This window comes from Macaca nemestrina, chromosome 16 (assembly GCF_043159975.1).
Source record: "Macaca nemestrina isolate mMacNem1 chromosome 16, mMacNem.hap1, whole genome shotgun sequence".
NCBI classification, from domain to species: Eukaryota; Metazoa; Chordata; class Mammalia; order Primates; family Cercopithecidae; genus Macaca; species Macaca nemestrina.
Window position 1 is genome coordinate 98,874,169 of NC_092140.1, and position 12,647 is coordinate 98,886,815.

The following is a 12,647-nucleotide window of genomic DNA, read 5'->3' on the forward strand; positions in this document are numbered from 1 at the left end:
AAACACAAAATAAGCAGCATTCCATTAGACAGGAACTGGGGGATGGGACTCTTCAAAAACATTAATGTTCCACAAGGCAAAAGGTGACACAAATGTTACAGATTAAAGGAAGCTCAGGAGACAAGATCCTATTCTGCAGTGGGAGAAATGCTATAAAGGACATTATTGGGTCAACTGGCAAAATTGGAACATTAACATGAATTTAATATTCAGTTAAAAGCATCGTGACCAGGCATGGTGGTGCACGCCTATAGTCCCATCTACTCTAGAGGCTGAGGCCAGAGGATCACTTTAGCCTGGGAGTTCAGATCCAGCCTGGGCAACACAGCAAGACCTCATCTCAAAAAGAAAGCATCATAGCCATGTAAATTCATGAAGTTGATAACCTCAGTTATGGAAGAGAATATCCCTGTTGATATGGTTTGGCTCTGTGTTCCCGCCCAAATATCATGTTGAATTGTAATGCCCAGTACTGGGGAGGGTGCTGGTGGGAGGTGACTGGATCATGAGGGCCGATTTCTCCCATGCTGTTCTTGTGATAGTGAGTGAGTTCTCTCGAGATCTGATGGTTTCAAAGTATTTGGCAGGTCCCCACTTGCTCTCTCTCTCTCTCTCTCTCTCTCTCTCTCCTCTCTTGCTTGCTTCCCCTTCAACTTCCTCCATGATTGTAAGTTTCCTGAGGCCCGCAGTCATGCTTCCTATTAAACCTGCAGAACTGTGAGTCAAACCTCTTTTCTTCATAAATTACCAGTCTCAGCAACCTCCGCCTCCCGAGTTCACGTGATTCTCCTGCCTCAGCCTCCTAAGTAGCTGGGATTACAGGTGTGTGCCACCACGCCGGGCTAATTTTTGTATTTTTAGTAGAGACGGGGTTTCACCATGTTGGCCAGGCTGGCCTCGAACTCCTGACCTCAACTGATCCTCCTGCCTCGGCCTCCCAAAGTGTTGGGACTACAGGTGTGAGCCACCATGCCCGGCTCTGGTACTTCTTTATAGTAATGCGATGTATAGCAAAGACTAATACATCAGTTCTTAGAAAATACCCATTGAGGCCGGGCACGGTGGCTCACGCCTGTAATCCCAGCACTTTGGGAGGCCGAGACTGGCGGATCACGAGGTCAGGAGATCGAGACCATCCTGGCTAACACGGTGAAACCCCGTCTCTACCAAAAATACAAAAAATTAGCCGGGCGCAGTGGCGGGTGCCTGTAGTCCAGCTACTTAGGAGGCTGAGGCAGGAGAATGGCGTGAACCCGGGAGGCGGAGCTTGCAGTGAGCCGAGATTGCGCCACTGCACTCCAGCCTGGGGCACAGAGCGAGACTCCGCCTCAAAAAAAAAAAAAAAAAAAGAAAATACCCATTGAAGTATTTAGGAGTAAACAGCCATGACATATGTAACTGACTTCCAAATAATTTTTTTTCTAAATTATGAGAGAGGAGTGGGGAGCAGATGATCAACCAATAAAGCTGACAGGTTAAAATGTTAACAATCAGTGAATCTAGGTAAAGAGTTTATAAATGTTCCTCATACATTTTTTGGTAAATTTGAAACTACATCCAAATAAAAAGCTAAAACAAAAGACATTTCTTTATCACGTGTTTTGGGTTCTGCCATAATCAGAATGTCTGCCCCATTGCAATGGGAATGTCTAAGCCAAGTCCATTCCCATTGCAATGGGATGGAAACCGGGGACGCCAAGAGACAGAGCCCAGGGTTGCCCAGGCTTACTCTCCTTTTATTTCTTATCTGTGCTTTGCTGAGCAATGTCCAGGAATTTTTTGCATTGCTCTTGCCCTCTGTCTGAAGGTGGGATTCTTCAGGTGCCCAAAATCTCCTGGATCCCAAAGCAGGTATTGCTCCCTCTGTGTCTGAAGAGGACACAGCAAAGCTGCCACCCCGCTTTTAGCACAGTGAGTTTGGCGTGTTTCTACCCATGATTTTTAACTGTGGGCCTTTGGTCCTCATCATCATCTCTGATTACCTTTTCCAGGAGACTGAGGGACATGCTTCGTCTTAATTTTTAAAGAAACATGAGACCCAAACAAGCAGGTAGTAATATTTCTTAGGACTTGGTGAGGCTTTGTCCCCAGGGTTCACTTCTTCATCAGGACCACAGGAGAGACTCAGGAAAGGAACGCTTGGGGAAATGGGTCTACATACAGATGCTAAAAGTAGGCTCCAAGGCAGTAAAGCTGCGCTTGCTTTGGCTGCACATATACTAAAATTGGAATGATACGGAGAAGATTAGCATGGCCCCTTAAATAAATACATAGAAACAAAAGCAGTAAAGCTGTGATAAACACGCCACAGCCGATGTCTGGTGGAACTATTCACATTAGCAAAGACATGGAACCAACCTAGGTGCACACCAATGGTGGATTGGATGAAGGTAACATGGTGCATATACACTACGAAATTCTACACAGCTATTAAAAAGAATGAAATCGTGTCCTTTTGTTTGTTTGTTGAGACGAAGTCACCTAGGTGAGACTATAGTGGCACGATCTCGGCTCACTGCAACCTCTACCTCCTGGGTTCAAGCAATTCTCCTGCCTCAACCTCCTGAGTAGCTGGGATTATAGGCACGTGCCACCACACCCATCTAATTTTTTACGTTGTTGTTGTAGTTTTAGTAGAAATGGGGTTTCACCACGTTGGCCAGGCTGGTCTCAAACTCCTGAGCTCAGGTGATCTGCCCGCCTCAGCCTCCCAAAGTGCTGGGATTACAGGCGTGAGCCACTGTGCCCAGCCTTGAAATCATGTCCTTTGGAACAGCATGGATACAGCTGGGGGCCATTTTCCTAAATGAATTAATACAGAAACAGAAAATCAAATACTACATGTTCTCACTTATAAATAGGAGCTAAACAAAGAGAACGCATGAACATAAAGATGGAAACAGTAGATACCAGGGACTCCAAAAGAGAGGAGGGAGGGAGGGGGCAAGGGTTGAAAATCTGCCTTTCAGGTACTATGTTCACTATTTGGGTGGCGGGCTCAATAGAAGCTTGAACCCCAGCATTTTGCAACACATCCATGTAAGAAACTTGCACATCCAGGTTGCACCCTTGAATCTGAAAGTCTTAGAAAAAGCAGTAAAGTATGAGGTTTATGGGGCACAGCAGTAGATGATGTAAGTCAGCTTCACCCGTTTCCTTGCTGGGCACCTGCAGTGCTCAGAACCACCTGGGGCCCTCCCGGAAGAGAGGTGTTGGGGGACATCCCTTCTCTGTGACGGAAACGGCCTGAGAGGCAGATGATGGGCCAGGTACCAGGATTGGAAGGAACAGCGAAGTGGAGTAAGGAAAAAGGGAGGGCAACCGAGCACGGGACTCAGTGCCCGGGGCTGCACTCAGGAAAGACTCCTCCCAGCTAGAGTTGAGTCCTGAGAAGGGCCCAGCTCTGCAGACTGGAAGGAGGTCTGCATGTGGGTGGGGAGGAAAGAGTAGAAAGAGAGGAAGCATCCAGGGACCCCACCCCTGTGACCAGCTGTGTCCACAGCACACCGTTCCCAGACCACACCTCTGCATTCTGAATGGCAAATCACAGGGCCATTCATTCATTCATTCACTGTTTCACTAGTATTTATTAAACGCGTGACATATACTGAGTTCTGTGTTATAAAAACTATCCTGGGATAGAGTTGGGAGAAGAAACAGGCACATAAGCCTTAACGGGATCAATACTTAAAGGTAAGTATGAACCAAGTGCCAGGGAAAGGTTGGTGGGGGCGAGAGGCCTCTGGAACCTGTAAATGGAGGGCAGCCTCATGGAAGGGAAATTGGAGCCCAGTTGTGAAAGATGAGTTTGAAATAATCCACAAAGTGTGGAACAGCAAAGAAGAACACAGACTCCAGCATCAAGATACCTGGGATTTTATCCTCAGTCTGTGACCGCGGTCTGGGGTGGTTGAAGCAAGAAAAGTGTCTAGAGTCCGAGATTTGAGGTGACTCTAAGGGTTGTGCAAGGGCAGGCGGAGCAGCTCCTCACATTACGCGCCCGGGTGCCTCTGTCGCTACCCCCAGCCCTGCCCTGGCTCTCTGTACAGCTCCATCACCCCAGCCAGGCTCTATCACCTCCCTGGTCTCTGTTTCCTCATAGGCTGGCCACTGGGCCAGGGAGGTGATGGGAGGACACCTCTCTCCCCCGCATGTCTTTTCCACTAGCAGACACTAGGGGAGAGTCCCGGAGGTGTGCCCAAAGAGCAGAGGCGCCTCCCTGAAGCCGTGAACGAGGCCCCAGGGCCAGGAATAAATATTAGGTTTGCTTTCATTCTCTCTGCCTTTCCTGTTTACTTGTGGCTTTTGATGCCTCTTTCCCCCACTTAGCATAGGAAGCTGAAGTTATTGCACTGTCATTTTCTAGTGGAGGAATTAGATTTCTAATAAGGTTTAAATGGGATATGAGCTTCTCAAGTATCAGGCTGAGCAGTTCCACATTATAACCGAGGGAAAAGGAGCCTGAAAAGATCATTAAACTCTGTGCTTCGGTAAAGAAAGAAGGACCATGGGAGAAAGGCCATCCAGTGACTCAGTCTGCAAAATTATCCGGTTGAGGGGAAGATTCTGGCCCCTCCAGTCAAGTAGAAGAGGAAATAACAACAATCATGACGGTGCTTCAGTCAACAGCGGGCCACATATAGGATGCTGGTCCCATAAGATTACCACGGAACTGAAAAATTCCTGTTGCCTAGTGATTCGTGTGACAGTTGCCTACCGGATTCAGTACAGTAACCTGCTGTACAGGATTGTAACCTAGGAGCAATAGGCCAGATCACATAGCCCAGGTGTGCAGCAGGCTATGCCATCCAGTTTGTGTACAAGCACTCTGTGATGTGCGCATAATGATGCAATTGCCTAACAATGCCCTTCTCAGAACACATTGCCATCGTTAAGCAATGGATGACTGTACTTGGAGCCATCTTTAGCAGGCGAGCATTTTTTGAAGACAGCTGCTCCTGACTCTGCTGAGCTACAGTCCCCGTATTGACTGACTACCGGACACTCCACCTGGATGTTCCCACAAGCACGCCAACTTCAACTCATCCTAAACAAAAGGTATCATCCCTTTCAACCCATTCCCCTGCTGCCCCACCCACCGCAGACTATGTAGTCTGCTAAAGGAAACCCAGGGGTCACTGGAGTTCTGGACAGTTCCATCGTACGCATTCAGTGCAACAGCAGGTGCCAAAGCCCTTAGTTTCCACCACCTTGGGGTGTGAGGATGCCCTCCCCACCTCTCCATTCTCTCTGCCAGTGCCCAAGTCCAGACCGTCACCACTTCTCGCCTGGATCCCGCAGGAGCCTCCTAACATCTCCTTTTCAGCCCAGCTCTTTTCCAGGCAACCCTCGATATTGCTACTTTGGTTTTTCACTTATTAAAAATATTATGAAGTCTATCATCTCTGTATTAGAAAGTCAACACCAGAGTCACCACCACCCAGGACAACAAATAGAACATTGACCTTTCCTTAGAGCAGTTCATGCAGGGAAGCAGGTGAGACTGGCAGGCAGAAAGCCAGTGAGAGGTGCCTGCAGGGAGCGAATGAACCTCCAGAGAAACCAGACTGCCCCAAGAAGGAGACTTTTTTTTCCTTTGGGATGCAGTCTCACTCTGTCACCCAGGCTGGAGTGCAGCGGCGAGATCTCAGTTCTCTGCAACCTCTGCCTCCCAGATTCAAGCAATTCTTGTGCCTCGGCCTCTGAGTAGCTGGGATCACAGGTGTGCGCCACCATGCCCAGCTAATTTTTGTATTTTTACTAGAGACGGGTTTTCACCTTGTTGCCCAGACTGGTTTCGAACTGCTGGCATCAAGTGATCTGTCTGCCTTGGCCTCCCAAAGTGCTGGGATTACAGGTGTGAGCTACTGTGCCCAATAGGGAGATAGCTTCGGCTAGAAGATGAGCTAGAACGCTCATGGAGAGGTGATCGGCCAAAAGCTATACATTCATCCTTTAGCCGGTGGGATACACCAGCTGCCCAGGAGCTGGAGAAGTTGGAGGCCCTGGCCCAAGGCAATGTTGAGAATGGGTACAGCGCCTGCCACTGGGAGAGGCAGAGCCAGATGAGAACAACGCTATTCCTTATCTCCTCATTACCGTGCACTGAGCACCCACCATGTGCCAAACAGAACACTAGGGGCGCTGTGCGGCTGGCCCTTACCTTCACAACAACCTTTGAGACACGTGGAATTCTTCTATTTCAATCGCCTGAGCCTGAGAGGCAGAGGTTGCCATGAGCTGAGATGGCACCACTGCACTCCAGCCTGGGCAACAGAGCGAGACCCTTTCTCAAAAAAAAAAAAAAAAAGCGTTTAAAAAATAATAGTCATTCCTATTTCACAGATGAGGAAATCAAGCTGCTTGTCCAAGGTTAGCTGGCTGACTTGTAAATGGCCGAGCCAGGATTCAAATCCAGGTTGTGTTATACTGTATCCTAATGTAATATTAAGTAAAACATTTAAAAAAAATTCCAAAGAAAATAAAATTCAGTATGTTTTAAACATACATGACTTTCTTAATGATTGATGTACTAGCAAACTATGTCCCCAAGCTGGACCCCTTTCTCTAGCCGGAAAACCCACAGTGAAGGTGTCGTCTTGCTTATGGACACTGAATGGCACACAGACACTGGGGAGGGAGACCCCTGGCCATCGCCAGAAGTGAGGCATTGCATGGGTTTTGGTTTTTTCCTTTTTTTTTTTTTAATTTTTAGAGACTGAGTCTTGCTCTATCGCCCAGGCTGGAACGCAGTGGCACAATCTTGGCTCACCGCAACCTCTGTCTCCCAGGTTCAAGTGATTATCCTGCCTCAGACTCCCAAGTAGCTGGGATTACAGGCGTCCACCACCATGCCTGGCTAATTTTTGTATTTTTAGTAGGGACAGGGTTTCTCCATGTTGGCCAGGCTGGCATTGCATGGGTTTTGGAAAGACCTTACAAAACTCTGCGAATGTAGAGGTGCTGTGCTGTGTGTGTGAGATGTGAGTGTGGTATGTGTATGTGAGGTATGGTGTGTGAGTATGGGGATGGGTAGTTGTGAGGTGTGCATAATGTATGTGTGTATGATGTGTGGTATATGAGTGTGTGGGGTGTGGGGATGTGGAGGGCATGAGGAGGGTGCTGTGTGTGTGGTGTGGGTGTGAGTGTGCATGTGTTGTGTGTGTGATATGTGGTATCTGTGTATGTGGTATGGGATGTGGGGGTGTGAGTATATGTGTGACTGTGTGTGTGGTGTGTGATGCATGTATATGTGTGTTTACAAGGTGTGAGGTGTGGAGGCTGAGTGTGTGGTGTGTGTGAGTGTGCGCTGTGTGTGCGTATGTGTGGTGTGTATTGTGGTGGGGGTGCGGAGTGTAATGGTCTGTGGGGAGTGGAGGCTGAGTGTGTGGTGTGTGTGTGCGCTGTGTGTGCGTATGTGTGGGGTGTACTGTGGTGGGGGTGCAGAGTGTAATGTTCTGTGGGGAGTAGATTAGTGGGATCATGAGTGTGTGCTGTGTGTGCATATGTGTGGTGTGTACTGTGGTGTGTGTGAGTGTGCGGTGTGTACGTATGTGTGGTGTGTATTGCGGTGGGGGTGCGGAGTGTGATGGTCTGTGGGGAGTAGATTAGTGGGATCAGGATGAGTAGGGCTGGCCTTGACTGCTCTCGGGCCTGAGATATCTCCCAACCCAAGGCTTACCTCAAAAGCTCCAGGGCCAATCAAGTGGGCTTAATGACTTTGAACTGAGGGAGGGCATCGGAGCCGTAAGGAGAAATCAGAAGCCCCTAAAGCGGCTTGAGACACCCAGGGCCTGTAACTACCCACAACATCAATTCTGAGTACTGTCAGCATTCGGGGTGCAAACTGAGGCTCAGTGGCCCCAAGAAGCTGAGTCCATGGGCCTCGGCCAAAAGGAGCCCCCTACGGGGAGCTCCGTCTTCTAGGAGAGGGGCAGGGGCAGGAGCTCGGCCGCTGCCAGCCACAGGCTGCTTCTCCCGCAGTCACCACACTCCGGTCACCAAGAAAGACAAATTGGGTCATGGAATGCTTGAAGTGGGACCTTGTGTCAGGTTCCTGGGAAAAAGAGACTGGCCTCGATATAGCAGGATGATCTGTCATCATTTTCTGAAGGCTAATTATAAGTCTGAAACCAGAGCATTGCCAATTTTGGAAGCTCCTCGGAGGATAGCAAAAAGCTGACAAAGCCTAGCTTTCCGTTCACTGTGGGCAAACGGCCCACCATGCCACGGCCTAGATTCCTGGGCTGTAAAATAAGACTGTCTAATTACTGGCTTAAAACTGGGTCACAATAATATTTTGAAAGGGGCTTGTGGAATGGTGGGATCTCAGACCTCACTCGGAGGTCACCGAACTCCAAGTGAGCTCATCCGCACGCAGTCTGCGCAGGCGAAGGGGCTTCTCACCGTGCGGGGTTTGCCAGCGGATTTCAGCTTCTGTTAGGCTCCGTTAATATCCACCAGCTTGTCAGGAAATTCTTCCCACGTTGTCTCAACTTCCGCAAGTGGCATCCCTGGTGCTGTCGCTGGACTCTGCTAAGTTATGCTGGGCGCTGTCACTGCCCCAGGTACAGGCCACACCTCTGGGGCAGGAGGGCAGCCTCTCCTCCAGGAAAAAAAAGAGGCAATCCCAAGACCTCCACAGGAAAGGAGGACTTGAAGGACGTTGTAGTCACACAGCGGAGGCAACTCTAGCTCAGGGCTGTGATCCTCAGGGCTAGACCTTGAAGGGTCTAAACATGCTTCAGGGACTCTCGCGGGGGTAGGAGTTACCAAAAGGCAGCCAAGGAGCTCGTCAGGAGTCGTCCACGGCAGGGACCTCAACACAAACCCGAGGCTGGCTGTCGGAAACCGGATGTGAGTTGCATATCACTAAACGTGCCTTATTGTCCTGAGGGCTCCACTCCAGGCCACCTAGGCTGAGCGTGCCCTCCGCCCTTCTCTTAGGAGGGCTATTTCGATGGGAACTTTGAGCAGCACTGTATGGTAGCATTTCATTTGTGAGAGCATCTTCCACTCTCCCTGTTTATCTTGTTGACTTAAATGTTTCCTTGTCCCTCTCTGACCTCTTCGTCCATTTAGCCAATATTAACTGAGTACCTGCCATGCGCTCAGTGCTGAGGACCTGTCAGCAGGACACACACGGGCCTGTCCTCATGGCATTCACACGCAGACATGTGGGCCCTGTGCTCTCCCCACCAAGTGTTCTGCCCTCCTGTGGGGACAGCAGCCGGCTGAGCAGGATGAAACGCCCCTGCCTGGACTGCACCCTGCTTCCCACCACCGGAACTTTCTAAATATCTGTGTGCTCTCTCATTGTGGGTCCAAACACTGGGGAGCTCCCAGCGAGAAAGTCCTGTGCTGGACCTGCCAGGCAACGTCAGGAAGGTACATGGCCCAGGGACCCCAGCGTGGTCAGCAACTGTGGATGCTGGGCTGCTGGTGGGCTGGGGATTGGCCTGACTCAGAACAGTCAGAATTAATAAGGGATCGCTGTGGCCTGACTCAGAATAGTCAGAATTGATAACTGATTGTCCACTAGGCTGTTGTTAAACTAGCTAGTTGCCCTCTTATGCCTTAGCCCTCAACACTGAGTCACAGTTAATTCCCAGACTTGAGCGAAATAACAAATCCTGATGAAACCCTTGGTTCCGTGAACAGTGGGTGGGAAGATAAGAGGCCTTAGTCATAATGCACCACCAACTCTTCACCAGGCAGTCTCAGGCCGTTGACACCGGTGGGCCATCACCTTCATGCTGTCACTCCAACCCCTGTGCTGAGTGTCACCCAGCAAAGGAGGGATGGGAGTTCCACAGACCACATGGGATAAAACAAGGCGATGTCTGAGGCAGATCATTGCTGGCTTACCTACACAGGTGCTTTGCTTCTCCATTCCTCTCCCTCTTATCCACCTTTAGACCTCACCACCACTGTCTAGTGCACTTTCTAAAAGGGAGGAGGGAAAACATTTATTTTCTATGTCCTATGAAGTGTTCAGAAAAAGATGAAACTTAAAATTTGCCTAAAATGAGGGTTCAGAATGTTGTCTTCCTGCTGATTACTGAAAGCATTTCCAGCGGAATGGACCTGCAGCCTTTGGCTACAGCCATTTGTGAGCATGCAGCCCTGAGTGAACAGACCACTGCCTGGCAGAAGCCTCAGGAACCCCCAGCTCCAGCAACATCATCTGGTGAGTGCTGGGCGCATGCCTAGACATATCCCCCAAATCTGTCATATTCGATGTGAGGTAATTATTTACGAGATAAGAAACGATACTTGGGAAGTCAAACTGCCTAAACAGGCACATTCTCATCTATTTCTTAAAAAAAAAAAAAATTCTCGAACAATTTTGAAATGAATCCACTACTAAACCCCAAACAGCTAAGGTTTTGTGGGAACAAGTATATCCAGTGTCATAACACTGACAAATGATCGAATTAAACTCTGACCAGCAAGTCTCGGGGCGATCATCCAGGCTCCAGCATCAGAGAGCTTGCCTCATGACCTGTTGAATCATAACATCTGCTGTGGGTGTCTGCTGTTAACTCTGGGGTAAGTCAGCATCACATCAGGTTCTACACCAATCCCATCCACGCCAGGAGAGAAGCAGCTGCTACGGCGCGTAACAGGGCACCGGATGATTATTATTTCAGATGAAATAGACATCTAATATACTGCTTAAACAATTGCATTCCGGCCTGGAAAATCTACCTGCTGATTTCACTGCCAGGCAAGCCGTCCTCAGAGGCAGCTGCCACTTTCCACAATAGCACTGGTGATTTCATGAAATTGCATCTCCTGATTTTATTCCCACTTAACTTCACTTGCTCATGCCAGTGACGGTGGAGAGACAATTGTCGCCTCCTACCCCACCTTCAGCTTAGTCATCTCAAGTGATTTACTTGTATATGCGTAATCACCCTCATCTCAAAATGAAATAAAATAGGAAATCTGGATTTTATTGTTGCAGAGTCTCCTTACTACCTCGCCCTTTCTGGTTTCTTTTCTTTTCAGTTGAATGTATTGCTCCTTATTCTTTTCCTCCTACTCAAAAATGTCCACGCTTATGTTCCTTTCAGAGTTTCTACTAGAAACCATACTTATTTTCCAGAGCAACATTTCTCCCTTTTTTTTTCTTTGCCCTAAAGCCTGAGCATTTGATTAAGCCAGAAGTGGTTCCAGGATTAAAAATGAAAGGTTTCTGGGTTTCAATCACAGGCTGTTATTCACTTTTTTTTTTTTTTTTTGAGACAAGCTCTCTCTGTCACCCAGGCTCAAGTGCAGTGGCACGGTCATGGCTCGCTGCAACCTCCGCCTCCTGGGTTCGGGTGATCCTCTTGCCTCAGCCTCCCCAGTAGCTGGGACCAAAGGTGCATGCACTATGCCTGGTTAATATTATTTTAATTTTTTGTAGAGACAGTGTCTTGCCATGTTGGCCATGCTCCTGGCCTCGAGGAATCCTCCCACCTCGGCCTCCTAAAGTGCTGAGATTACAGGTGTGAGTGATCTCACTCAGCCCCTAAATCTTAAGGAAATTCTGAGCTCTTGTTTTAGAGTTACTTGTTTAACTATTTGTGTTGTTTTGTTGCTGCTATAAAGAGTTTTTATAGCAATTGAAACACAAGTAACTAGAAAGAGCTAAGTTTACTAAGTCATTGGAGAGTGGCTTAGTAAAGCAGAGTGTTAACTATACCAAATAGCCAATGACACTAAATAGCCATTAAAAAGTGTAGGTGTGAAAGTTGTTAAACTTTTTTTTTTTTTTTTGAGACAGAGTCTTGCTCTGTCGCCCAGGCTGGAGTGCAGTGGTGCAATCTCGGCTCACTGCAAGCTCTGTCTCCCGGGTTCATGCCATTCTCCCGCCTCAGCCTCCCAAGTAGCTGGGACTACAGGCGCCCACCACCATGCCCAGCTAATTTTGTTTTTGTGTTTTTAGTAGAGACGGGGTTTCACCGTGTTAGCCAGGATGATCTCAATCTCCTGACCTCGTGATCCGCCCGCCTCAGCCTCCCAAAGTGCTGGGATTACAGGCATGAGCCACTGCGCCCAGCCAACATTTTAAAAATCAGAGTAGATAACCTGATCTCAGTTTTGTTGGTATGTGACTAGATACATATATATATAAATGCGCTTAAAATTCATAGAAAGGGGACTGGGGAATTGCACATTGAGCAATCTGTGGGAACAGGAACATTTCTATATCATTGGATCTATTACAAGAAGAACGTATTACTTATGTAATATATGTGTGTATATATGTATACATACATACATGCATATGCACGCAAGAGAAAACAGCAACTTCAAATTGTATTACAGTTCCACAATGTTTACGTGTTATACTTCCACTATTTATATAGTGGTATTATCACTCCTAGAGACTGAAAATTGTTATTACTCTTTTTTTTTTTTTTTGAAACAGAATCTCACTCTGATGCCCAGGCTGGAGTGCAGTGGCGTGACCTCCACCTCCTGGGTTTGAGCGATTCTCATGCCTCAGCCTCCCGTGTAGCTGGGATTATAGGCACATGCCACCATACCCCAGTAATTTTTGTATTTTTAGTAGAGATGGGGTTTTACCATGTTGGCCAGGCTGGTCTCGAACTCCTGACTTCAGGTGATCCTCCTGCCTCGGCCTCCAAGAGTGC

The 12,647-nt window shown here is 48.2% G+C and overlaps 1 non-coding gene across 1 annotated transcript; it reads left to right on the forward strand.

The window, feature by feature from the left end:
- The first annotated feature begins 2,195 nt into the window (after positions 1-2,195).
- On the forward strand, positions 2,196-2,298 carry LOC112428104 (U6 spliceosomal RNA). The gene has a single exon (XR_011615189.1). It is a non-coding gene; the product is annotated as a U6 spliceosomal RNA (small nuclear RNA).
- The last annotated feature ends 10,349 nt before the right edge of the window (positions 2,299-12,647 follow it).